General features: G+C 30.0%; 1 long non-coding RNA gene across 1 annotated transcript; it reads right to left on the minus strand.

Moving 5' to 3' along the window:
* Positions 1-9,129: 9,129 nt before the first annotated feature.
* LOC136080749 (uncharacterized) lies at positions 9,130-24,429 on the minus strand. The gene is made up of 4 exons (XR_010638627.1): positions 24,120-24,429; positions 23,108-23,223; positions 20,197-20,331; positions 9,130-9,547 (listed from the first exon to the last, which is right to left on the minus strand). It is a non-coding gene; the product is annotated as an uncharacterized LOC136080749 (long non-coding RNA).
* Positions 24,430-24,594: the final 165 nt, after the last annotated feature.

Raw genomic sequence — 24,594 nt, forward strand, 5'->3', positions numbered from 1 at the left:
TTCCAAATTGCACTTAAAATATATCAAGCCCTTAAAACGATACATAACGACACATCAAAGTTATCAGCATTGCTGTCATTAAATCTATTGTCGGGTTATATGTGCTCAAGGTTATAAGAATCGTCGTTAAAGAATTGTCGTTTTAAGTAATACTTTGTGAAAATCATCGTTAATCGTCGTTAAAGACTTTTTTTGAAGATATTTGTTACATCAACAGTTATTATATCAATGTTTTGGTGTTTAGTCATTTTGATATGGTCGAAGAGTCTTGATTTGCTAACACCGTGCAACATGCTCAAATTATTTGTTTGGGCATCTTTTACGGCTTCCCTTAACTTTTCAATTGAAAATGTACGCTTGACTTTTCTCATAGTTTCTGGTCATCTTTTGATAAGCTGTGATAAAAATGATAATAAAACTTATTAAGTATGTTAAACTTTTTTGTTTATTCTAGTAACTACTACTTTTTAGTGCTACGACTTCTACATTCATTCTAGAAAATTCACCTTTGTGCAGAATTAACCTACAAAGGAATTATGATGTTGCAATCGTTAATAATTGTGCAAGTAGAAATTTATAAAACTTTAATAATTGTCCATAGAGAATTGTTATTTAGCAACCATTACAAAAGCGTCAGACAATCTGACTTTATACAATGTCCAAAAAATCCGAAGTCTCCCTATAAGGGGCGTATCAAGGTAATTGTTACAAACTCATTTATAGATCGCAAGTACTCGCATTTCTAAACGTCGCAGGTAACCGTTTGTTCTTAAAAAAAATTGCATCAACTATGGCAGAAGAACCAAAAAATTGTTTTTTCACTCTAAAATCTGTTTTTTAGCGGGATAGTGGGATAAATTGCGTTTAATATAGCGGGCTAGTATAGCGTTTAACATAGCAGGTTTAAGATAGCGGGATAAATAGCGTTTTTTAGCTGTCGCCTAACTATTTTAAAGCTAAGGGGTCATCCATAAATGATATTAGTGTTTTTTCTCAATTTTTCGACTCCCCTCCCCCTTTTGTCAAACTGTCAATTTTTGGCCAACCCCCGTTATAAATGATGTCAGTTTTTGTGTACTCCTCCCCTAAAAAACAATAAAAATGCTTAAAAACCATTGATTTTTTTCTGACGAAATTATACATTTATATAATAGTAGATCTCATCAAATTATATTATATAATAGTCAATGTCTCATTAAATAATCAACTAAGTAAATAGTATTATATATCTTTAATATAATATTCCCATGGGTTGTTGAAATTCACTTCCTATTGTTTCAATCTTCGATTGAAACAATAGGAAGTGAATGCTCTCCGCGCTCTTAAAGGATATCGTATTCTTGAGGTACAATCAAATTCGTTGCGTCAACTTCATTTTCATCTAATCTGAATGGTTAGATGAAAAACAATATTTTGGTTCTTTGGTGCAAAATTTTCAATTCCAAGTGAATCATTCAGATCCTAATTATGAACTCTGCCAGAGTTGATGCAATTTTTTTTAAGAACAAACGGTTACCTGCGACGTTTAGAAATGCGAGTACTTGCGATCTATAAATGAGTTTGTAACAAATACCTTGATACGCAGTTTCCGAACTCTTCTGCAAGGCGATGGCTGCCAAAAATTCTGTCTGACGCTTGGCAGCGATACGAACAGGTTGGACCCTTTTGATTAGAGGGAGTGTTATAGTAGAAGAATGGATAGAAGCGTGCTTTTTCAACATAGCTTGAGAGGTAAAGTAGATATTACACTATTTACAGATTCTATCAGCTAGGCTAGACTGAATTGATGGACAAAACGCATCATACGGCAAAATTGGAAATCCTCTGGCAGTACGAGGAAGAATACTTTCAATGTTTGATGCGATGAGCATTAAGACGGATGATTCCGATTGATGCGATGAGCATAAAGACGGAAACAATTCTTTTGCTCCTTCTGAGACATCTACTGCTTTGAGCACGTCTCTCGTTTGGTTGACAGGGATAGGTGGCGGAAGAAATCTTGCTCTAGTTAGAATAAAATAAGAGCTTCTAATAGTCCGACAACAAGAACGATTTTCACATTTCACAATTTGAGTAAAATATTGACTTGTACGAAGATGATCGGCAATCCAACGTTGATCTTGTAATAAAAAGCTCCTTGACTCTAGCTCTGATTTGTCTGGATCAATATACTCTGCAATGGTTGGATAGCCGTCAATTTGTAGATCAGACCAAATATCAGCCAAAGTCTGTCCAGCAAAACCAAAGTTCTGTTTTTCTAAATTTTCATTTATTGTCCTGCCTGATTTAAAAAGAAATGTTGGTTATTATAGGTTAAAAATTATAATTATATTTTTACAAATTAACTTTCGTCAATGTAATTACCTTGAGAATTAAGATGAGTTCCGTAATGTTTGTGCGGAAGAATCACCCCAAATAATTCTTTACTTAGAGGTGCCATTCCTCGCTCAGTCTCGTTGAATGCACTGCGGCTTGGGGCGTTCGTCATGATGAAAAGAACGTCAAGGTTATTCTTCAAAAAATGATGGATCCCAATTTCAATTACTTTCTGGTATCTGGGATTTTCGTTAGGTTCTTCATCGACGCTTAACATAACGATAGACTTAACCATATTAGTTTGAGGATCTCTGGTAATAGAGTCGAACTCTTTGATATCCAAGATCGGCTGAAAGTCTAATCCATGAGCGAAGGCGGTCAAGGATGCGTGTTTTCCTGATCGAACAGCAATGTAGGTAGGTCCAGAATAAGTAACAGTATCTGTTTTTCCGAGACCATCTTTTTTTATAGTAATTCCAGTGTATACAGATGGTATAGGCTTGTGTTTAGCAGCCACGACCCAGTCGTGGTCCGGGAGAGTTACCCGGTACTCCAAATGCATCAACAACTGCGCCTGTTTTTTGGCTGCTGTGATTCCAATTGGCACTCTAGCCTTGTCGTCTTGGCTAATGAAACACACTTCATCTGGCCCTAAAATAGAACGAACTTCTTCCACATATTTTATAGTTAAACTGCAAAAGAGTCCGTCAATATGTTTTAAATGAAATTCATTCTGAGGACTGATCAATCTAACAGGGACTGTTTTGACGTGCCTTTTGCCTTCTAATGTTCCGTAACTTCTCGGAAGTAGACGAGTATAGAGGATGCTCTTGCTGATTTCAAATCCAATTTTGTTCATCTCGAATGTCAATTCGTCGAGAGTTTTAATGCTCTAAATAATAAAGAAATATATTTGGATATAATTAACTTTTTTACAGAAAACGGGATTTATCTCGTAAATTATATTCAAATCAAATCTTGAAATTAGTTGTTAACATTTCAAGGATATTTACAATAGTGCAAGTACTAATTAAGAGTAATATTCTAACAAATACAATATTAACAAACATAGCTAAGCTATCATTATCCAAAGAAACTCTGACCGACGTCTTTCATCAGCGGACGAACCATGGAGAGCAATATCCATAATCGCCTTCAAAAGAAGAGGTTGATCTACTTCTAATGACGGTCGACCAGGTTTCTTTCTGATTTTTAGTTTTTCTTTGACTTCTGGATGCTCCAAGCAGATTTCCTCAATTCTAGCTTTTTTCAGTTCTCTAGTTTTCTTCTGTTGAGCTCGATCATACTTTTTTTTGACCAGTTCTTTACATAGATAAGGTAGTTTCTTCTTTTTCTTTTTCAAATCATCCTCTTCAGCTTCAGCAATGAATCCACTTCTCTTTCTAGTCTTCAGTCCAGTAACCTCACAATTTGAATCTGCAATCTCAGAATTGAGTCGATCTTATCGATGAGCCATTGTTTTTGCATTTTTTTGATTTTTCGTGGTCAACAAACTCAAAGTTAATGCACTTTGATCATCAATAACAGATCGCTTATTGGTGGGCTCAACAAACTGTGAGGAATTCTTGTCAAATTCAAGTGGAGTATACGTGGGGGCAGACTTTTTTGGAGTATTGGCCCAAAATGATAATTGCTTGCTCTTGAACTTCCTTGCCTTTTCATTAAATAAATTGATTAAATACATTACTCTTGATTCAAGATCCTTATGTACCAGTTTCTCTTCTTTTAATGAATTCCATATACCATGGACTTCTTTCTGGATATTAGCCTTTTTTTTTCGGGATAAGCATTTCCATACGAGACCATCAACAAGTAATGCGGTTTTATCCATATTTTAATATTGATTTATTAGTATTGTTTACATCACAATCAAAATAATGATTTTGCTCATCGTTAGCGCAAGCTTTTTAGAAGAGTTTCTTCAACCCGCTTGGGAGAAATTAGCGTTTCGAATTTTCAATAGACTTTATGTGTTCGCATTGCATCACATTTTACAATCAACTAGAGAGCAATTAGAGTTTCGTATTCGAAATAACGACTATTTAATTTCAAAAAATGACACATTTATGAGTTTACTCATTGTGAATTTTATATACAAAGAGTTAATATTTCTAACGTAATTTGATTTGCAGTCAAATGATATTAATATTGCAGCCAAATGATATTAATAAAACGATAGTAATTTTTATTTTACGTTAGTAGTTGTTATTTATTTAATGTCTCTGGGAAACTTATTATATTAATTTATAAAATTACATTATAAATAATTTAATAAAATATAATATCAAATTCCCCGCATTTAATATTAATTTCCTCACAAACAAAACATCATTTCTATACCATTTAGTAGATGTAAATACCGTTAAAATCTGCTCATTAAAACTAAAAAAATAATTTAAATTAACACCATTTGGGCCTCAACACCCCCTCCCTCTATTTACTGACATCATTTATGGATGACCCCTAAGAGCGCGTGTCTACCAACATATTTCTAAGTGTCCATTCTCTCCCCTTGTCCAAAGTCTCCTCGGTCACCCCAACGCAATTGTACGCGAAAGCACGCAAAAGTATAATTTTGCGCCAGAATCACCCAATAGCTATTTCGCTCAGCACATTAAACAACGCTTGATCTTTCATTTAATAAAGAAAAAATGTAATGTTTTCTTTCAACTTGTTTGGTTGTATGTACTACATGCCGATAAATTGAACAAGTTGGACCTGGTTGTTCAAAAATTGGAAACAAACAAATTTATGAAATAAATGTTGACACGGATTTAATTTAATAACAAGCTCTCGGTCATAGTGTATTGTCATAGAACAAAACGGTCTTTCAATTCCATTGTTATTAATGGTAAATACAAATGCCAAGTTTGATAATATTAATTTTTTATATGAATTTAGATATTAATTTTTTATATGAATTTAGATTTAAGTTCATGTCCAAGAAGACCTATTGTAATAACCTATAAGTTTACCTTGTGCATTCGCAATTAAAATTTATGTATTCCCATTTAGATATTACGATTTCATAATTACATGTTGTATTTCTCAATTACATACTACGTTTTATAAATTACAACTATTGTGTTCTCAGTTACATCATGTTCTCAATTACATTTTAGCTTTTGCTTAAAAGAATTGTAGTTACATTGGTAAAATATTGAGAAAAATTCTTCAAAACTATTCTGCTCTATAAAAATAGTCTGCAAAAATCAAATTTTACTAAAATTTGTTTAAAAAAAGGCTGCCTAATGAAGTTATCATTGCATATATTTTTTATTTTCATACAAATACAAATCATGAAAAAAAAACCGGTTATACAATTAAACATAAAATATAAATATAAAACAAAGAATATTAAAAACATAAGGCTCTATATAGGAATATTAAGTATTAGACAAAGAAAATATAAAGATATTATTTAATTGTTAAAAAGTTTAAAACTTTTATTTAACTAATAGAGGTTTGGGATTAGTGCAGCGATTTAAAATATATATGAAGCTTTTCTACTGTTTCTACATGCTTCTGACAGTCTATAGACCTCTGTCAACAGAGCTAACTTTTATTACATACGCTCATTTTTATTTATTATTTCATACATAATATAACTTAATTTACTTAATATAACTATTACATGTTAACATGTTATGTTACATCTTAAACTTTTATACATAAGCTTACTTTTATTAGTACAACTTCAAATATTTGCGTATTTATGCAACAATTAATTAACGATTTATATAATTGATTTAAAGTGTACTTATTTAAAACACATCTTACTTTGTACAATATATATTTGTACATTATACTTTATACAATATATTCAATAAAGTATATTCTTATACTTCATTGAAATTTTTTTTGGCAAGGTTTTTTTATTATTATTTTTCGAAGTAAAAGTTTCATAAGTATAAACGTTCAAATAATTAGTTAATTTAATTTGTATATTATCAATTGCAAGTAGAAACGTATCGATTAGAAGGATATGTTTTTTTATTAGAGTATGAAAGAAAACCCGTTTAGTTTTGTCAATATTTGTGATTATTTGATTGTCTTAAACCAATCAGTATTTTAATTTGTTCGATGTTTACACAGTGAAATAGTTTTGTCGTCCTTTTTTGCTTCAAAATTATTCAATTGTATTTCATTTTTTTAGCAAGTCAGGCGCGGACTGGCCCACCGGAAACCCGGAAAATTTTCCGGTGCGCCTCACTATCCTTGGAGCCCCCCTCTACGCTACAATATTACAATATAACTATAAAACCATTTAGTGTTATCGCTTCAAGTGCAAATTCATATCCTTCAATTTTTGACAATTCAATTGAAGCATCATGTATATCAGGGACAGATCCAAAAATATTTAAGGGGAGAGAGGGGAAAGGCCTCAATTATTTTTGAATGTTTTTTAAAGAATATTTTTTGACTTTTGACAAATACTCGCGTGAATCTGTTTTTCTAATGCTGTTTACATTACTAAATGATAGTATAAACTAGACCCTAAAGAAAATTTATTACGTGCGAAATTAAAAATTTGAAAAAAGTAATGTTAGGAAAAGTCTAAGTGGGTCTCAAGACCCTTAGAATTCTCCCCCCCCCCCCCTTCTTCCTAAATCCGTCTCTGATGTATATCACAAACTTGAAAGCAAACGGCTTTGTCAAGTCTTATTTTTGATTCCAAAAGCGTGTCACAGAGTTTCTTTAAATAGCAAAATTGTTGCTTTTATTTGTATTAATTTGAATTATTTGCTTCTTTTCGAAATTATTTCAATGGGAAATAATGCACGGATGACGCTACAAAGAATAATGGAAAATTCTGCTCCAATTATATTTCAAAGTAAATTTTGTAATTATTTAAAAGTTTAATGATTTTCAAATATTTGCGGTCGTTTAAGCCAAAGGACTTTGTGTACTTGCACAACCTGAAATATCCATTAAAGTCACTAACTGAAAATGTTGGGCGCCAATAGGAACGAGTTGTACTAAGTTCCTCAACATTTTCAGTCATTGACTTTAATGGATATTTCAGGTTGTGTACGTACACCAAATCCTTGGGTCCCGTGAATAGTTAATTTTTTACTTTTTAGTCCTTTTTTTAAAAGTTTTTTAAATATATTTATTTAAGTTTACAATTACATTATTAAAACGTGTAAAATAACAACATTTTCCGCCGCAATTTACTTACAGCCAACGTCTATCTCCTCTCTCTCTCTCTCTCTCTCTCTCTCTCTCTCTCTCTCTCTCTATCTCTCTCTCTCTCTCTCTCTCTCTCTATAAATATATATATATATGTCTCTGTATATAAATATATAGATAAATATATATATATATATATATATATATAATGTATATAATACATAAATATATGTATTATATACATGGCCGCCGAGAGGAGGGGGGTAGATGGGGAAGATTCCCGGGGCCCCGTGTGTGTACAAATAATTTTTTTTCATGAAGTCTTATTTATTCATCACTTGTTAAATCTTATTTATCGCTTCCAAAAAATCTAAAGACAAAAAATATTTTTAACAAATATGGTTCTTTTTATTCTTGCTATTTTTATTTTGTAATATCAAAATTCGAACTTTTTCAATCGACGTTGTTAACTTTTCATTTGTTAATTTTCTTTTAAAACGTCAACAGTTGTAAAGATTGCATAACTTGATCTCTCATGCTTATGTTTTTTGCTACACTGCTTTTTCATTACACTGCTGATGTTTTTTGTAAGCGTATATTTTTAATTTTAATTTTAGTTTACATTTTGTAAATAACATATAGGGGAAAGGGGGGTAATTAGTACCGCTGTGCAATTCGTACCAGCGTCATTGTTCTTTTTCTGATTCGTTGAAATTGGTGGAAACACGATAAAATTAAGCCAGCAGATGAAATATGTATACTGACCAAAAAATGGCGGAATCGAACGTTAAAGAAAGGAGGTAAGTCTGTTTCCCTTTTTTTACACTATTTGATGTAATAGTTACACTGTCCTACTAGTCGTACCTTGCAGGCGTGGATATACGTAACTTATTTATATTTTTTTATGGTGTTAGCCCATCCATTCTTCTTCGTTAATAAATACGTTTTTTTCCGATTCACTTTTCCCATTAAAACACTGAAGTAGAAAACTATGTTTAGTCATAGTCGGGTAAATCGTACCTGTGATGGTGGGGTAAATCGTACCTGTGGTACTAATTACCCCAACCTCTAAAGATAACAAAGGGCAGCGTTGGTAATGCTTCATGTGTGATGAGGACATTGAGGAGGATATGATTGAGTGTTTAATTTGTGGAGCATGGGTACATGTTGCATGCTCATCATCTGAGTCTCAAAATGGGTCACATGATAGTTATATATGTGAATTATGTCAATAAATATATTTTACAAGTGTAGAATGAACCAGTTATTGTTTTATTTATTACTTATTATTAGTGCTGAGCTTTTTTTTCCTTCATACCCTTTGGTACTAATTTGCCTCACTAGTGGTACTATTTGAACCTTCTTGTGGGTAATTAGTACCACCTTGTTTATTTTTAGTTTTTATTAGTGTGTTCTTTATTTTGATATTTACATCTTGAAATCATGATTGTTTGTTTTAGTTTCATCAATGCTTGTTTCTATCTAAAAATAAACTTTTTCCTACATTTAGTTTTATTTTTATTAATTTTTTTCTTTAGAGGGTACTATTTAGCCCCCTTTCCCTTACGTGTTAAATTAAAACTTTTGATAAATATTTCAATTGCGTTAAATACAAAATATTATTATTCAAATATTAATATTATTAAAAAAATGTTATTATTCGTAAAGTTTAATTTGCATTATTTATTTATAAATTCTGTATAAAGAGCTACGTTTTAATTACTGAAATACAGAATATGATTTTTCGCCATAAATCTGGATACGAAAAATGTAAAGAGCTACAAAAAAGAAATGAAGAAAGTTCTAGAGGTATGAGAACACTAGAAAATTTTGGGTTTAAAATTTCTTCAAAAACACAGAACGATGACTACTGCAATAATGGAAACATTGATTCGGACCCATTAAGCGCAAGAAATGAAACGGAATTTGTTGGAATTTCCGTGCAATCTGATATTTCGAAACTTTCTTTGTATACCGACTGTGCCAACATCGATATTGGAGTGGTAAAAGTAAATGTAACCAAAAGACGTAGAAGATGCCTTTCTAAGAGGTCCAGAACCACACCCAACAACATTTCCTGTAGATAAACACGGTTATCAATTCCCTACCTATTTATTAAGCTTTCGTTTAAAAAATAAAGAAAAAGTTCCTCGTGATTGGTTAGTTTAGAGCAAATCTAAAAATGCTTTTTTTTGATTATATATATTATATATATATATATATATATATATATATATATATATATATATATATATATATATATATATATATATATATATATATATATATATATATATATATATATATATATATATATAATATATATATATATATATATATATATATATATATATATATATATATATATATATACAAAACAGATAATGTATTATTATGGTATAATAATAATAATACAAATACTCTTGTGCATTTAAGACAATGGCTGTTGATTGCCGAAAGACATCAAACTATATATATATATGTATATATATATATATATATATATATATATATATATATATATATATATATATATATATATATATATATTTATTATATATATATATATATATATATATATATATATATATATATATATATATATATATATATATATATATACATATATATATAATATATATATATGTATATATATAGGGTAGATTAGGGTAATATGAGCACCTTAAGCAAAAATTGGAATAATTTCAAAAATAATTAAGCTGGATCCAAAATTTTTGCGAATAAACAATATTTAGGGATCCCTTCTCATGATCCACTTAAATATTTGGGCACCCGAAATTTTTTCTTAAAAACACAGAGGTTTTAAAAAAGTAACAAAAATGCTCATATTACCCAGACCACTTGGTAATATGAGCTTTAAATTAGCTCACAAAAAAACATTAATTTTGTAAAACAAATATCAACAATTAGAACTAATTTTTGGAATATAATGATTCGTTATTAACAAAACTTATTATTAAAAGATCAAATTTTAAGCCACTTTTTGTTGAAACAATACTACTATGTTTTCCGCAAGAAAAAAAAAAATTAGTTCGTTATTTTTTCAATTTTATCAACTCAAACCTTTGAACGATAAAAATTCAATTTTTTTGAATTTAAATTACAGAAAAATATTTAGTATTGTTAAAATATTAAAAAGTTTTACTATATTTTATTTTTGTTCAAAAAACTAATTAAAGCCACTGCTTTTTTAGGACTTTAAACTAGGTAATTTCAATGAAAATCAATGGGTAAATTGAGCATGCTCATATTACACAAAAATGGCATCTTTAAATAAAGTCAAAACTAAATAGTTCTATGTATTGTTTTTCAAGCGAAAAAGGATTGGATATTTAGCTAACATATTTTTCTTTATGAAAAAATTAATTTCATTATTTTAGCACCAAAATTTCGCGCCACAGATTTATTCATGCGTGATAATATATATATATATATATATATATATTTATATATATATATATATATATATATATTTATATATATATATATATATTTATATATATATAGGGGGGGGGGGCAATCGCTTCCTCCACCCCCTGTTTCTACGCCAGTGTGTATATATACAGTAGAATCCCATTACCTCGTACCCTGGATATTTCATACTTTTATTAAGTCGAACAGAATTTCAATTCCCCTTAAACTTTCTCTATAAATTTACTATAAAATTGTCCGCTAAAGTCGCACCCTGGTTAAATTGAACTATTCGCTTATTAATATAATTACGCACTAATATTGCGAATAATTACTTGCATATAAGTGCGTATAATTAACACTTACACACTAGTATGCAAAACTTCCAATACTTCAATAAATGTTCTGAATTTTGAACGCTCGAAAATAAAGTCCCTTTGCGTCAAATATAATTAAACATTTTCACCGATATCTTCGATTCTTTTAAGCTTCGATTAAATTCTATTTATTAATGACTAATATATTACAAATTCACAAACATCAATTATAATTAGATAAGTCTCAAAAATAGATAAGTCTCAAATTCTCGATAAGTCCAACACACCCATTAAGAGTTTGAGTTAACGGGGTTCTACTGCATTTATAATCATTAAATGTATCTATATTACTACAAGCTTACAGTATTTAGGAACAATTAGTCACTTACTGTTAGTGATAGTGATTGCATTATACATTATGCAGGTTGCTATGGAAACTTCATCCCGAACTTCCCAGCAAGTGAATTCTTCAGTGTCTAATGAACAGAAGACGGCTGCTACAAAATCTGACCAATGTTATGTAAGGATAAGAAAAAGTCTAGCGGTGCCCAAGGAAGACAAGAAAAGAAGAAGCATGATTTGCTTCAATTGGGCCGTGATTCTAAACAACGCAAGCTACTGTTCAATAATAAATATATTAATAATGTTGTTGACGAAGCTACTGTTTCCGAGTCAAACCCAATGTTAATTTAAAAAAATTCTTTTATGTGGAACAGTGCCATATCAAGTACAGTGTCTTCCAGTCCTCAACAACTTAAGCAATCAGATTTTACCATTAGCAAATTGCCCGTAAAAACTATAACAGGCTGGTCGTCAGAACCCGCTGCAATAGTTACTGAAGAAAGTATAAATGATGTATATATAGGACTAATAGCAGATGACACTAACTCAAGTTGTCTCAACCATAAACATTAGCGTACCGAAACAACTAAATTGATTTATAAACGGCTTCCTGACCGTGCACAGCGTAACCAAAAAGTAGCATTAGTAGATAATAACACGATTCACCCAAACCATACAGATATAAAGCATTTACCGTACTATCCAAAAACGATTGATTTCAGATAATAAGTATGAACAAAGACGTTGGATAACCGCAAGAGTTAAAGAAAATCAAATCGTGGCACTTCACTGTAATGCATGCATGGCATTATTGAGAGAAGATTCTAGTTTTACTCTTGGGTTTAAAAAGTTTTCCCACATATACCAAAGAATCAAAGATCATGAAGAATCTAAATCACATAATGCTGTTGTAGTTGCACTATTAGGCTGTAGATATAAGCTCTTTAATTAACAAAGGTCTAGTGGATGAGCAGAAAGCGCAAGTAAAAATAAAAAACATCGAAGTATTCAAACGAATTTTTGCAGCAGTTATTTTCATTGGAAAGCCCTTCCAAACAGAGGTAATCAAGGTGAATTTCTCTAAAGTTTGCACAATAAACCTATTAATCACAGAAACTTTTTGGAATAAATATTGCTGATAGAAGAGTTCGACGTTCCACTTACTAATCATAAAGAAAAAGCTATTCAGTCAAAAGAGGAAAGAATGTTTGATATATAAGGAAAGGGAAGTTGACATGGACGGGGAGGCTTGGTAATAATGTTGTCAAAAACCACAGTTAACAATATTCTAGCTGCTATTTCAAATTTGATAAAGAATTATATAGTCAAGGAAGTTGGTAATCCGAAATTTAGAATTGTAGTCAAGATACGTCGGTGATTGATCAGGAGACGATAATCTCGTGGTATGCACATGGAGAGGACGTGAAAGAGCGATTATTTGCGGTAAAAAAAAAATTATGAATGCAGCAGGTACAGGACTATACCAACTATTGAAATCAGAGCTTGAACACAATAATTTAAAAATGGAAAGAATTGTGGGTGAATTCTTTGATGGAGCAGCAAACATTCGTGGTGAATATAATGGAGTCTAACGTTAAATTAACAACGTTTTACCAAATATTGTACACATGCGGTGTTACGCACACGTCCTGAATTTGTCCGCTACAGATATGGTTGAAAATATACTAGCTGTCAAAAATTTTATTGGTCTCTTGCAGAGTACAGTAACTTACTTTGGCAATTCTTGCAAACGAATGAATGTTTGGATGAATGTTCTTATTGGACAAGGAGTTTGATCTGCGAAACTGAAAAGACTACAATAAAATTGGTGAAACACGTTGGTGGTCAAAGCAGGTAGCGCTTGAACGAATTTTTGGAACTTATGATGCTTTACAAGTGGAATCGTTTAATGCTCTTTTGCAGGTTTTTAATTGCATTCGGTTGTCTTTAAGATTTGATGCAAAATCAACATTCAAAGTCATAGTAGTACTTGACAAATGGTGTTGATTTGATGTGCTTCTTACATACTTTCTTCTTCTACGTGTGTACACCATTTTGCAACAAGCTTCCAAATATTTGCAAACAAGAGGTCTGGATTATTTAAGAGCTTGGAATATGGTAGAGTCAGCAAAACAAGAACTGCAGAAAACATCTTTCGATAATGTCCATTCTAAGACAACTGCATTTATTAAAGAAACCATCACCCTCCTTGATGCTAGTGAACGTAATAATAATCCAATTTCACAGTGAAAGCCAACTATTTTTAATAGAGTCTTATAAAACAAAAAATGAATTTAACAAATTGTATAAACTAGGGGTCGACAAACTTTTTAGACAGAGGAGCCAAAAGTTACAATTTACAAAGTTTTTCAGTTTTAAAAGAGCTTCCAACATCTTTATTTTAATATTATATTAATATTTAAGCATGGAGCTAAAGAGCCGCATCTTGAAATCAAAAAACTAAACGCACTCGTGGCACAGTGGTTAGAGTTCTGGCTCGGAACTAAGAGGTCGAGGTTCGACGCCGGCTCTGGCCCAATAAACGACATTGGTAAGGAAGGAGACTAATAACGTCTACATGTAAAAATGTGCTAAAACTTTTAATTTATCCAGAAGATGGACAAAAACTCATCACAAAATTTTTTTTTTAATCTAAATTTTTTATTGTTTAAATCTCTTTATTGACGTCAGAAATACTTGTAAGCTTTCTTTTACATGAGTATTGAAGCCTCTGCCACGTTTATTTGTTTTCTCAGATTGAACTGAGAAATTCTCCTTGTCACGTGTCTCCGTTTTATATATATTGAATTAGCATTAGTAGAAATTTAAATATCTAAGTCTTTTATCGTTTCGTTAGTTTTGGACAAACCATTATAATCGGTACATACTACTTTTGATATCTCTGTGTTTGATTGAAGATGTTTTCAGATAGATCACATTAAGCATATTTTGAGCCATGAGAAGATACCTCCATTATTTTTTCAAGAGCAGCAGTTTACAAAAATGCAGAACCATTTACTAATTATACAATATAGTCCCCAATGCCAATAATTTCTCAATACAATGAATTTTGGAAGTATTTTTTGAAAAAACCTGAACACTTTGTACTTTTAATTTTTGACTAATTATCTACAATGACACGAGTCTGTTTTTTAAATTATAATAGGGAAATGTTATATTGATATTTTGCCGTTTTTATATTATTTAGACAAATTAGCGTTTCTGCCATTTGGGCCATTCGAAAGAATATTAAAACAGCTGTTTCGAGTTTTAAGACTCAATATATAAAAAGATTATTGGTATTACATGGCTTTATTGACATGTTTAGAACCTAGTTTACATACAGCTATTAAAATAAAAATCATGTGCAACCATTTGTCATTAGAAAAAATTGCTTTAAAAATTAGTTAAGCGCACGTCGCAATACGCCTTTTTTTAAATATACTTTTGAGAAAACTTTAGGATTACATCAGGTATGAACTATAAGTTATAAGTTGTGTGTCTAAATAAATGGGTTAAAAGTGGTAAAAAGTCCACTTAGATAAATTCCATTTTAGTACCTAAAAAGGAATCTATATTTTTTTGATTCCTTTTTAGGAATTAAAAAAATATAGATTATCACCACTAACATCTAACATTAAAAATATAGATTGTCATCACTAATATCTATTTCTAAACCCGCTATTTCAAATCGGTCGTGCCCATTCTGTTTCTTAAACTAACGCGCTTTGCACGGCGTGGCAACATGTCTATCTCAACTACTTGTTTCAAAATATACCAAGTAATGGTACCGGGACGCCACTTTATCACACAATGCGACTCAGGCGGTTTTTGCCCAAACGATAAGTTTTAAGACATTCATTGACGAATCGACTTCTTTTTTCAACCCTCAAGCCTTCTTTTATTGTTATACAGTTTGTCCGTTGGACTTCTTTTCTGTTAATCAAGACGTTATGCCAGTATAAAAACTCCGTTATAGGGATTCTTAATTGTTTTGTTAACTTGATTGTGCGGTGGCTTCTCTTGATGATACTATTTCTTAATGGGCAGTTCTTGATGATACTATTTCTTGATTTCCGTTAACTTGATTATGTGTTGGCTTCTCTTGATGATACTATTTCTTGATGGGCAATTGGCTACTCGAAATTTCAAATACACATCCCATTTCGCTAGAAGTTTCTGGTCTCTTCGCTTCTAAATGTCATCAGTCAATATTTTTCAGGTGCTTTTCTTCTGCAAAATATAGCTTGAAAATATCAGATCACTTTGGTATTCCCCTGTGAGTGTGAAAACAGGTGCTGGATCTATTGATACGGTCCTCACTCTCGAATTATCTTCTTCCAAAATTTACACTTCGACGTATTAACAGCTACCTTGATTCTTTTGACTTCAAGCGCAGTATACTGAGCTTCCATGCCAAAGCCAAAATGACACCATGGAAAACGTCGTCTAATTCTGCTATATTTGTATAAACCTCATATTGTTCCTTATAAAGCCATGTTGCTTTATAAGGAACAATCTGGAGCTCTTGTGCAAATCTTGCTTCACCGATTTGCACAAGAGCTCCTAATGCTAAGGAACTATCATCAATCCACACTTAATCTTCTGATTTTTTCTTAATAAAACTATTTTATTCTTTACAAACAACACACAACCAAGCAAGCACACCAGCAAATGGTGCACAAATTGTCCACAAATAGAAAATACCGTCCTTCTTGAAAACTTCTGCGGGATTTTATTTATGGTATTTTCTCTAAATCACATCAGTTTTCCTCCAACTGTTTTCACCGATATGCTTGAAGTAACGCGTAAATCCGAACACTTTATTTTTTTAGATGATATTCAAATTAAAAGAGTAACGGCTACAAATTTTTTAGGGGTTTTTATTGATGAAAATCTGACATGGAAAAAACACATTGAAAACTTACCCTCTAAAATTTCCAAAAGTATAGGAATACTATTTAAAATAAGAAGCATGCTAAATAAACATACTTTAATTCAGCTTTACCACTCTTTTATTCATTGCCATCTAAACTATGCTAATGCGGTATGGGGTAGTGTAAGTAAAACTAAATTAGAACCACTTTATCGCCAACAGAAACATGTTGCACGACTTATTAATTTTAAACATCGATTTTATCATGCTAAACCTCTTTTAAACGAAATGAATATTCTTAATATATATCAACTTAATATTTTTAATGTATTGTGTTTTATGTTTAAATGTAAGTCTCGCACATCTCCAATTTCTTTTCACAATTTATATTCTTTAAAAGTTAAAAATAAATACAATTTGCGTAATGAAAATTTTATTCTTCAACCAGTTTTCAAAACTAATTTTGGTAAATTTTGTATTTCATTTAGAGGAGCATTTTTATGGAACAAAATAGTGTTAAAACTTTTTGATTTCTCTCATGAATGGAATTTTTTCTTATTTAAAAGAAAATTGAAAGAAATTCTTTTCTCAGTTGAAAACATTCTGATATATTTTTAAGTTTGTTTTGTTTTTTATTAATACTCTAAGGAAATATTATATCGTAATTTATATATACGATATCTTTTATCTTAACTTATATATATATATATATATATATATATATATATATATATATATATATATATATATATATATATATATATATATATATATATATATATATATATATATATATATATACGTATATATGTATGTGTATTTGTGCGTATTATTTGTATGTGTATATATATATATTGATGTGTAAGTATATTTATTAACATGTTTGTATGTTTAAATATGTATAAATAATTATATTTGTATTTATGTGTGAATATTTGTCTATGAATTATTAAAGGATTATTTATTATTTAAAATCCGTTTAGGCGGTTCTCGATGACAAGATCTTATGATCTTCTGCGAGTATCCGCGTTCTTGTTGTAACGTTAACAAAATTGTAATTCTGACTATACGTATTTTATTCATTCTTATATTGTAAAACTTATTTTAATTAAATAAAAAGAACAAAAAAAAAAACACTTGTGTGTTGCCAATACTATTAAATTGAGGACCGGAAAATGGTGATAGGAGAACTTGATGGTCGTTTTTAAGGAAGTCAGTGTGAGAACCAAATCATTGAAAAGAGTCAGAAAACCTTTTCTGTACTGGAAAAACCAAAAATATCAGCAAGTTTTTTACTTGAAAATGAAGTAAGCTTTGACGATTGTGATATTGAATGTACTGATCAAAGTTTTTGAGGTTCCTCAACCTAAGAAGAAGAAAACTGATGAAGGTCAGGCATTCATTTTCCCTATGGATATTATATCAAAAAATCGCGAGAACTGCAATTAGAATGGACATTTCTAGCAATCAGGCAAATACACCAATTAGTTCTGTTGTTACCAGTGATGGTAGAAATATAATTAATATTACTTTGTCCTTCAGCTCTAGTCACAGACTCTCTGACAAAATCATACGTAAGAATGCAGCTATTATGAGATCTAACTAAGAGAAATGGTTAGAAACACTGGCAAACCAATTATTTTACATTTTGAAAAATCATTAAAGATTTCACAAGCGCAACAGATGAGACAAAAGACCACCATTATGTCCTTATAAAATTTTTAGCTATTCAAAAATTATTGGATTATTTTCAAATCGGTGAATTCCTTCCTGGTTTATGCTTTACCGTTAATGCTTCAAACACTGTTTGTCTCAAGAGACATGCAAAAGGTTGGCAAAGTTTTATGACCGAATATTGTTGTTGTTGGCTTGCAGACATCATGTATGTAAAATTTACATTAAACATTTTTATTATGCTGTGACAATTCAAAAAACTGTTGTTCCCCAGAATCCATTATTATAATTATTGAAAGAGCATGAAGCATGAAGTTGACGGGAATCAGGTAAAAGTTTTAGTCGAGTTCAACCAAAAACAAATTCAGTGGTAACTGTTTCGAGGAGCAAGTTCACTCAACTACAAACCAAAATTAAATAATTTAAAGTTAAAAATAAGCAAACATCACTTATTGTTACATCTATACTGCTGTTTCCGAAAATGTAGTTAATCCATTTTTTATTTAGATATTTGATGAACAATATCTAAATGAAAATATAGCAAATACTGTGAAACAACTGAGCTTGTGATTATGTATCTTGATAAAGATTACGCTACCATATACAGAATTCACAGAGCTGGAACTATCTCAGATTCACACTCAATCGGCAAATACCTTTACTTCATAAAGTTTAAACTACTGCTGCAAAAAATCAGACAAATTATTATTCTCTGGAATCAGGTAAAGGATTTAGTCAAGTTCAACCATCAAAAATTCAGTGGTACCTGGGTGGAGGAGCAAGCTCGCTTAGCACAGCAAACATGCAAAAACCTCAACGACTACTGAGAAACAGTGAGGTAAGTTAAATAAATTAAAGTTGAAAAGAAGCAAACATTACTTATTGTTACATAAATGCTATTGTTTTTAAAAACCTTTTTTATTAAACATTGGATAAACGTGGCGAATGTTGTGAAACAGCTGAGTTTGTAGTTATGTATCTTAATAAAGATCACGCTACCATGTACAGAATTCAGATAACTGGAGCTCAGTTCACACTTTATGGGCAAATCCCTCTACTTCATGAAGTTTATGTTACTGCTGCCAAGAATCAGACGGGTCATTATTTTAAGTGAAGACATTATCAAAGAGGTTGACAGGATGGCTGATTATATTTCTTTAATCTAGGCTCCATGGTTCCTGATAGGTAAGTTTGCAGTTGTAATGTTGTTCTGACAGTGACCACTACAAGGATACAGAAAATATGGCAAAGATTTTATACTCGGCGGAGAGAGATGAACACAACAATCATAAAGTTGCGAGAATTAGAACAGTTCTTCCAGATATTTCCAGTGTTATGCAACATCATGATAACCCCCCATCTTTGGCTGCATATGTTTCTAAGGACTCATGGTTAATCTTTATTATTCTGGGACAATGCATAGAAGTATATATACGGATGATACTTCCTCAGATCGTTTGGAAAGAATTTTCAGAATATCTTGAGTCCCAGAACTTTGTCAAATCTGTTAATGTTGTCAACGATTCATCCAAAAGAGCAGTAAAACTCATTTAAGATAATGTGGAGCGGGTCAAAAGTGAAAAAAAACCACAGGACCTAATCCAAATGAAGAATGTTAGGGTTAAAAATCAGGAAAAAAGTCGAAAAATGTGCAAAAGGAGTCAGCTACAGTTGCCGCTCCAACATTGATTGTTCACGGCAAGTTTTTGTTGTTCCGCATCGTCATACTTCAGCTGGATCTTCCCCTAGAGATACCACTTTGTAAAATCCTCATCAATCTTATAAGACACTTCCAAGATCTAATTTATTTTAAAAACAGTTGTTTTTGAAATAAATTAGATCTATTTTTTATCCTTGCACTCTATTATATTAAAAGATCATAGTATAGCGAATTTTTAAGATTTGTTCCTAAATAGGTTTCTTATATGTATAAAATTGTATTACACTACTTTATATTTGTAAATTAAGACTAAAACATACATATTTACAAAAAAATTAAAATGATTGGAATATAGCTTCAACAGTCGAAACTTGGTATAAAATTGATCCAAATTATATTTATATAAAAAAAAAAAAAACTTTTACCTTGTGGCGCAGAAACTTCCAGTCATCCTCGCCAAACATTTTTTATATATATATACGTATATAAATACGACATACGTGCACTCATTAGCAATACTGTGTAATAAAATTCCGACATGACCAACAAAATGGATATCCCTATCCAAAAACTATCAATACAAGACCTGCTAATATTCTAGTGACCTACATACAACAACCAGAGTTGTTACGACATAATATGTCTGGCAGATCTGTCGACATATTTTCAGACATATTTTCTGCCGACATAAAATATGTCCCACATATTTTCGATTGACATATTTTGACATAGTTTTATGTCTGAATTATTTTCTGCTGACATAAAATATGTCAGACATATTTTCTGTCGACATATTTTGAAATAATTTTATGCCTGAATTATTTTCTGCTGACATAAAATATGTCAGACATATTTTCTGTCGACATATTTTGACATAATTTCATGTCTGAATTATTTTCTGCTGACATAAAATATGTCAGACATATTTTCTGTCGACATATTTTGACATAATTTTATGTCTGAATTATTTTCTGCTGACATAAAATATGTCAGACATATTTTTTGTCGACATATTTTGACATAATTTTATGTCTGAATTATTTTCTGCTGACATAAAATATGTAAGATATATTTTCTATGGACATATTTTGACATAATTTTATATCTGAATTATTTGCTGTTTGATATTCTTGAAGAAAAAATCAATCTAACAAATTTATTGCGCATTTCAACTTAATTTACAGAGTTAAGTAAAAATAGTTTAACAAATTTGTTGCTAATTAATACTATCAAATACTATCAAATACTATTAAAATTAGGGGTATTTGGGGTAAAGTCCCTAACATTGTCGAAAAAAAAGTTGTTCAAAAGTATGTCAACTTGGGTCTCAAAAAAAGCGTATTTTAGAAGATAGTATAGAGATTTTAGAAAATATAAAAATTTTTCCTTAAAATTTTTTGGCAAATAAATTATTTGAAAAAATGCTAAAGACTCTTAAAAAAATGTCAACAAAATGTTTTTCAGCAATAATACAAAAAATACTTATTTTTATTACAAACGAATAACATCTTTAAAATCTCTATGAAAATACGCTTCTTTTGATACTCAGGTTGACATACTTTTGAACAACTTTTTTTCGACAATATTAGGGACTTTACCCCAAATACCCCTAATTTTAATAGTATTTGATAGTATTTGATAGTATTAATTAGTATGGATTAGTATTGGCGATTTCCCTTATTAGAATGTAAAAACCATCTAAGCTGAGTTTTTATTACTGAAAATGGTTTTTATTAATATGACTAAACTTAAAATTATTGTCTTGATTAAAATAATATTTAAAAAAAAACATTTTTAGTTATTTCTAACTAATAGTTGATTCATTCAATAAATTATTCGCCATTTTTGACTTTAAATCGTAAGGAAAACGAAAAAAAATAATTATTCCAATATATATTTCACTCAAAACATTTTATGCAAGTTTATGGCAGTTAATTATGCTGTTATAATGCAATTGTCAATTATGTTTTTGTTAAATAAATCATAGCTATTATAACTAAAAGTATATTATTCGTAATTAGTTATAAATTATTACCGGTTAGTCTTCTTAATATGAATTTAATGAGCTGAATATAACTTATGTGAAACATTTCAAATTCTTCAGCTTAAATGAATTTAATTTGGCACGAATTTTTTGAAATTCTGTGAACCATTTTTTTGAAATCTTTTGAATTCAGTTTTTCATAATGAAATCTATTTCAGGATCAACTAATAATTAAAAATAACTGTAAAAGTTTTTTTTTTATTATTATTTTAAATCAAAGAAATATTTTAAGTTTAGTCATACTAATTAAAACCACTTTCAGTAATAAAAACTCAGCTTGAGATGGTTTTTACATTCTAATAAGGGAAAGCGCCAATACTAATCAATACTATCAAATACTATCAAATGATGCCTCAATACTAGTCAATATTAGTCAATACTATCAATGTCAATATTAGTCATAATCAATAAATAAGTCATAATCAATAAATAAGTCAATAAATGCCAATATTAGTCAATACTATCAAATGATACATCGCTAAAAAGGGCAGAAAAAGACCTTTATGAAACATCGGATGTTTGCTTATAGGGTTTAAAGTAATAGTTTTATGAAGCATAATTGATTGCAAAGACATAAAATTATGTAAAAATATGTCGACAGAAAATATGTCTGACATATTTTATGTCAGCAGAAAATAATTCAGACATAAAATTATGTCAAAATATGTCGACAGAAAATATGTCTGACATATTTCATGTCAGCAGAAAATAATTCAGACATAAAATTATGTCAAAATATGTCGATAGAAAATATGTCTGACATATTTTATGTCAGCAGAAAATAATTCAGACATAAAATTATGTTAAAATATGTTGACAGAAAATATGTCTGACATATTTTATGTCAGCAGAAAATAATTCAGACATAAAATTATGTCAAAATATGTCGACAGAAAATATGTCTGACATATTTTATGTCAGCATAAAATAATTCAGACATAAAATTATGTCAAATTATGTCGACAGAAAATATGTCTGACATATTTTATGTCAACAGAAAATAATTCAGACATAAAATTATGACAAAATATGTCAATAGAAAATATGTCTGACATATTTTATGTCAGCAGAAAATAATTCAGACATAAAATTATGTCAAAATATGTTGATAGAAAATATGTGGGACATATTTTATGTCGGCAGAAAATATGTCTCAGACATATTTGACAGATAACAACCCTGACAACAACCTTTAAAAAGTAAAACTGCTTGATTTTCAAAACAAAATTTAAAAAAACTAAACTTATGATGTTTTATAAAAGAATTGCAAGTGATGTCGTGTTGTTTATTACCTGAAATTAACGTGGATGGTTATGCTGAACATATATGAAATGATAACATTGACAAATTCACTGAGTGTGCTAATCCAGTCACAAAATGGTTTCCAGATAATGGACTTCTTCTTAACCTAAGCAAAAAAGAAGCTTACTTATTTGGATCTAGGAAACAAACTGGAAAATTTGAAAATGATTTTAAAATTACATTCTCTAGAACAACACTAATACAGTAAATTCGATAAGAATCCTAGGTGTTACACTAGATTCAACACTCTCCTTAGACCAACATATAAAAAACACATTCAAATCCTGCAACTACCATGTTCGAGCTCTTCATTACATAGTTCAACGTCTCACCAAAGAAGCCGCTAAAACAATTGCTTCTGGTACTTTTAACTTTCAACTTGACTATTGTAACAGTCTTTGATCAGGTTCTTAAAAAAAAAAAAAAAAAACTCCATCGTACGCAAAATAGTTAAATAAATTAAAAAACATTACTCATTGTTATATCTATGCTACTGTTTTTAAAAACTTTTTTTTTTTTTATCTCGCATCGTCTCACATTCTCTTTTCCATTTAAAATCAGAAAAGTTGCTAAAATCTCTTTATTGGTTACCAACCCATCAAAGAATAGCTTATAAGATATCAGTTATTACATATATAACTTTATCAACCAAATCTCCTCCATATCTATTCAAACTTCTAGAAACCCGAATTTCGAAACAAAACACAAGATCATCTGACAGTTTTTAACTTACTCGTCGCCTATCAAAGGGGCCTATTTAAGCAATGGTATTATAGCAAGTTTAAACGTTTTTCAACTAGTTCATAAAATTTAAAAAGGATAATACTAAACATATTTTAAACAACTTTTTCCACCGCTATAGAAAACAATTTAACAACTTAACAAAGAAAAAAAAAAAAAAATAATAAAATAACGTTGCTACGTTTTTGCTATAAACAACATCTTAAAGTTTAACGATTCATAATTTATTAAAAGATTAATCTGATATAAAATTATTAATACCTTTAAAAATGAATCGAAATAAACCTAATTGTAAACAAAATATCTGGAAACACTTTGGTATTTAGAAATAAACAATTTGCTTCAATTTGTTTGGCACTTACATTTGGACGATTTTAATCAAAACATCTGATTTTTTGCTTTTTACCTGACTTCTTCAAATATAATTAATGTGATTACGCATAAAAATGTTAAACGTCATAACTACCATATTAATCGAACAATACGCATGTATTTACGTTATATAAAAACATTAAAATTTTTAAACTTTAAAATTAATTTTCTTAATAAAAGTATTTCTATTAAGAAAGAAAAACTCTAAAAAAAAAAAAAAAAAAAATCGTGCCCTGCAGAGGTAGATAAACAAAATTTGCAGGCTTCTCTAATCTCAGAGGCTCCTTTTTATTATTTATTGTGATTATCATTTTTTTTATATCAATTCTATCTGCTCTTAGATTGTGTCTAAACGCTTTTAACT

Source organism: Hydra vulgaris, chromosome 05 (assembly GCF_038396675.1).
Source record: "Hydra vulgaris chromosome 05, alternate assembly HydraT2T_AEP".
Lineage (NCBI taxonomy): Eukaryota > Metazoa > Cnidaria > Hydrozoa > Anthoathecata > Hydridae > Hydra > Hydra vulgaris.